A 5169-nucleotide genomic window follows, 5' to 3' on the forward strand; every position below is an offset into this window, starting at 1 on the left:
GGACAAAATGGAAATCTATCCTTTAGGCTAAGGGCTAAAGTCAGTGGAGAGAAATCGTATTGCAGACTTTGGAGCTGCCAACGTGGTGATTTTCAAGAACATTATACTTTATATTGAAAAAAATCCAAGTCAGAACTCAAAGCTATGATCTAAACAGCACTGTTGATCTCTGTTAAGAGAGTGTTTTAATTATTAAAGAAACAAACAAATTAAAACAGGGTATGGGGAACAGCAGAGGAACTATCCTATAAATTCCAAAAAATTACGACACAAGCTACAAGGAGAGAGTTCTTTAATTTTCATTACTGTGAAATTTGATTGAATCTGTGTAGTCTACATAATCTTGACTGATATGGACTGAGTACTGGAGAAGTATATCAAGTAATTAATTATTAATTAATTGACATTTGTACTTTCATCTGCTGCTACATGCCATTATAAAATAGTTTTTATGCATTCAAAAATACTGAAATTGACACTCATGGTTAGCATTCTGCCTTCATCTTAAGAGCTTGTAGAGCAAATTAAAACAAGAAATGTTTAATGTCACATAGAGCCCGAACTGTACATCTGATCTATGGCAGCTCCCTGTTTATTGTGCTGACACTATATATATTAGCAGTGAAAACCTGGGACTGGACAAGTTTCTGCTGTAGGTGAGGCCTGAAACAACCCCTCTAAGGCATTTCCCCCTCTTGTGAGGTTGCATTTAGTGTCAGAGCGGAAAACTGAAGCTTTATAAGAAATAAATGTCTTTATTTACAATAAAAATATTGTCGTTGCAATCCACTTGAGGCATGAAAGTTAACAATTATAAACAAATCTGTTTTAAGGCAATAAAGTACCATAAGGAGCATTTATGTATAAAACAGAGCAGTGACAGGAGAAACCCCGAAAGACCCGTGGCAGCCCTGGAGATACAGGGAGTCGGTTCTAAACCAACGTGGAGATGTCATTCTTGGGTTTATGTTATGAAACTGTGGCCAGGAATAGCTTGGTTAACTTTTGGAAGAAAAGCTGCATGCAGGATGGAAATTTTCCTTTTTCTGATAAAATTCTGTTAACAGATAACGTGGTATTTGCACCAGCATCTCCAGCGGATGTTTTGCTGCGTTCGGTTAGATGGGCCCTGTGAGAACCCGATGCCGTCGTCTCCTGGCTGGGAATAGGCCTGGGCTGCACATCTGTAACAGGTTCACAGTTAAAACATACTGCCACATGCATATGAAACAAAACTCTATATTGTTGGTATTATAGCATATATTATTGAGACATCAGCATGATGTGAGTATTGTGTTTAAGATTTCCTTCCTCAGCCCCTGAGCACATCCACCCATTCCTTTTGTGTTTTTAATCGAGGCTGGTATTCCCCACCTGCTCTCATCCAAACAGAACTCCCCAAATGGTGAGCCCCCCAAAATAAGGAGAACTTACCTTTTACATCATTGTTACTGCGAGGTTTTCCATGCAGATAGCTCAAAGACATGCTGCAATTTTGTTGTGACTTGTTTTAAACAGCCCTCACTGACCTCATGTCCAAAGGTGACTATGGGGAACAATAGCGAGGGCAAAAGCGCCGAGCGTATTTAAGGCACAATGATGGGAAGCGCCGATACCTCCTATTTCCATGAGGGCCCTTTCCTTCCCCTGGCAAAGCCTATGGTTTATCCCCAGCACGGCCCCAGCTTCCACAAGCCACACTAACCAGATGAAATAACAAATATATTCCAGTGGGTAACACTTTAAAGCAGTGAAATCTGCTTGTGACAGAGGCTGCAGGTTTGTAATAGCAGAGAGTGCCTCACAGTGAACCCTGGCCTGCGCAAGGCACCTGCTCGTGGTGTCAGGGAATCCCGAAACCTCCCCGTGTTTCCTCTTAGCTGAGGAATAGAAATAAAACGGAACCAAAAACACACAGTGTACGAAAGGGCAAAAGAAGCCTCTCGAGCTGGTTTGCACAGTGGATGTTGCAAACCCGGGTCTCTTCACTGACTTCTGATACATCTTGTGACAAATCCAAATATTTACCAAAAGAAAAGAAAAAAATATGTGTTTATTTTTAATGAATTATTTTTTCTAGCCTTGTGGATTCTATAAATCCCCTTTGTATACCTGTAGGGAATACAGCGTTTTAAGGAAGCAGAGCAAATCTGGCACAGGCATGAAAACTTTTATAATAAATATACATAATAAAGGAAATAGCTGTAATAATTAAGAGGCTTAAGATGGAGAGGGTTTCAATGTCAGTATTTCACATTTGCAGGCAAACTGTCAACCCAAACAGGAAAGAAATGGCAGTCAAAGTCGCAAACACCTACCCCGAGCTTCTTTTTTCCTCAGGAATTATCTTACTGCTCATGATAAGGATGATAAAAAAATTCTTTTTATACAATAAAAGGAAATGAAAATAAAAGATTGTGTCCTGATGCAAGATGCAGAAATTAATTCTCTAAGTAAAATCGGGAAGGGAGCAGAAATCTGCTGTTAGTTATGTTAATACATGTTAATAAAATATAAGATGGTAGTTGATCAGCAAGAAATATCAGAGACAGCAGGACAGAGTGAGACTGTGGGAAGTCACCTCGTCCATCCCTGATGTGATTGACTGTCCTGAGAACAAAAGTGCCTGTTTCCCACAGCAAAAGCCACGGTTTCGTCATGATAAAACTTACAAAAATCCTATCAAGTGATTTAGCATGTGATCTTGCAGCTGATGGATTTATATTTTGCCTGTGAGCTGCTAGGGATGCCAGCGTTTCCATATGCTGTCAGGTGAGGGGTCAGGACCTGTATTAAATGTCTTAAATCTGCATTAATAGCTCAGATGCATGAAAAGGCAGTTGAAGCCCTAGAGTTTTTCTCTTGTCTTGACAGGTCTCTGAGTTGGATGTAGAGTAAGAAGAAACACCAAAGCAACATTTCCCCTCCCAAAAAAGACACTGATAATGAAGACACAGATAGAGCCCGAAAATCTGATTTTATATCAGTGTGTTAATGGATTGCTCATGTTCAAATACAAGAATAATATTTTCTGAATGAGTGATGATTGTATTTTTTGCAAGTTTAGTAACATGTTTCCAACTAGAATATTATGTTTGTAACCAAGGACATTTCTTCTAAGGATACCCAGAACCTGTACGCTGTTTTACTAAGTAAACCAGGGGTGTTGTTACTTGCTTTCTTTGCCTGTGGCTTACCTGTCACTGTTTCTTCTGTAGATGCCTGCCATGGAATTGAAGGTTTAGAGAAACCCCAGCTGGACACAGGAAAAGAGACTCACCCTGGTGAACCTCAAAACAAAGAGAAAATTCTGGCCTTGGGTGAAATGGCAGGAACGGGCTTGAAAAAAGCTGCTCCGGTGAGTGTGTGAATGAGGAAGTTCATTGGAGCAACCTGGAAGGCTTGGGAATATTGTGAAGGAAAGCAAAGGAGAACGTGGAGGCCGCTGGGTTCCTACGTGAGTAATCTGGGGGTCCAGCCAGACCTTCCCGTGTTGGTGGCAGCTCTGAGATTCGGTGTCTCTTGGCTGTTTCACATGGCTTGACAATATCTGGCAGATTATTTTTCTTGGTCTTATCACTTCTTTGAAAGAAAGGTGAGTGCCGTGGGCCACAGTGTGGGTGACTCCGGCATGGGCTGCTATGTACTTGCACGTGAATGTTTGTAGACATATATATGTATTTATGGGATACTGCAGGCAATCATTGGCAAGTGCATAGGTAAGCTTATCAGTTTACATTATCTGTAAGGCACCATGCAGTTATATCCTGATAGAATTCCTCACTATTTGACTAACAAGAGTTGCAGTATGAAGGTGCAGTGTGATGGTGTCCTTTGGTAAATGCTGGATTTCAATCGTGGGTTCACCAAAGAGCTTGAGAAGGGAACAAAATCTTAGCTGTGAAAGCAAAGGTGTGACCTAACCCTTTATATCTGGAATATTAGCTATTTCCACTAGTTCTGTGAAATGTTAAGAAAATAAGGCTTTTTCCCCTCTTCAAGCCATTGCTGCTGTGATTCCACTTACCAGCAAAGCACAAAGGCAGCCGGAGTTGGGGACAGTCCTGCTGACATCTTCAACAATGCAGGTTCCTCTCAGCAATCTGCCTAGTTAAATAAAAGTGACAAACTGTAAAAGAAGTTGGATATTTTTCCCTTTTTCCTGAATAGGCTTAACTAACTTTTCCTCGTGCTAACACAAAGACCTGTTTATGAAGTCGGCATGTGTCTGGGCTCTGGAGCAGCTTTGTTACTAGGAGAAGGAATTGCAAACATTAAATCCTCAGTTTTGCACTTGTTTCTTTTTGCTTTTCCCCCAGCTATGCTGCACTGAGAGCCACCAGCAACCCCATGACAGCACAGGAGCACCAGCAGTTAGTTTCCCTCTGAAAACACGGGGAACAGCCGCAAAAATCAGTACAAAACTGGAAACAAAAATCTTGGACGAGTAGGCATAGAAATTATTTTAAAGGCCAGTATCTAACAATTCATAAAGGGTAGATGTGAATAGTGTCTCCTAGTGAGGAGATGCAATTTTCAGCCTGCTGGTGGAATGTACCACTTTCAGCTACACTTACTCAAGCTAGGTTGTATTTTGGTGGCCTCTGGACAGTGATGACGTGGTTGATATTGCTCTTCTGCCACCAGCGAGCTCTTCTTGTCTTTGGTTTCCTTTTCCGTAAATCAGATAAAATCATTCCTTCCTTCCTTATGCGTTCCTCACACGTTTTAAGTATTACCATTCCCTTGCTTCCACTCCAGGACAGCAGTACTGTTTTGGCTTTTGACCTGATTTTAATATGAAATACAGGAGAATGTCTCGGGCTTTGGGTTTGTGTGATTTTTAACCTTCCACTGAATGTTTCTGGGAACACTGCTGGGATTTGGAGCAGTGTCTTTTTTGGAGACAGCAGAAGCAGAGAAGGCTGAGCTTTGCTCAGAGGAAGAGGATGGTGACATCCTGAGCACTTGCTTTGGTTTGGTTCCTAGAGCTTTGACCAACCATCGGTGGCATCTCTGGCTGAGACAGCAGCATCACCTGCAAATAGTCACTCTGGGGCCTGTAAGTTCAGAGGAGCATTGCAGGGGAGCTCTGAGTGATATAAATGGTAAATATACAAAACTAATTTTCATGAGGGGGAGTATATCTCAGCTTAACTGTGCCGAATG

The 5169-nt window shown here is 41.4% G+C and overlaps 1 long non-coding RNA gene across 1 annotated transcript; it reads left to right on the forward strand.

The window, feature by feature from the left end:
• Positions 1-1082: 1082 nt before the first annotated feature.
• On the forward strand, positions 1083-3258 carry LOC112952322. The gene is made up of 2 exons (XR_003250371.1): positions 1083-1193; positions 3219-3258. It is a non-coding gene; the product is annotated as an uncharacterized LOC112952322 (long non-coding RNA).
• The last annotated feature ends 1911 nt before the right edge of the window (positions 3259-5169 follow it).

The sequence above is a fragment of the Nothoprocta perdicaria genome, unplaced genomic scaffold, assembly GCF_003342845.1.
Source record: "Nothoprocta perdicaria isolate Ctin4 unplaced genomic scaffold, notPer1 scaffold_4, whole genome shotgun sequence".
Lineage (NCBI taxonomy): Eukaryota > Metazoa > Chordata > Aves > Tinamiformes > Tinamidae > Nothoprocta > Nothoprocta perdicaria.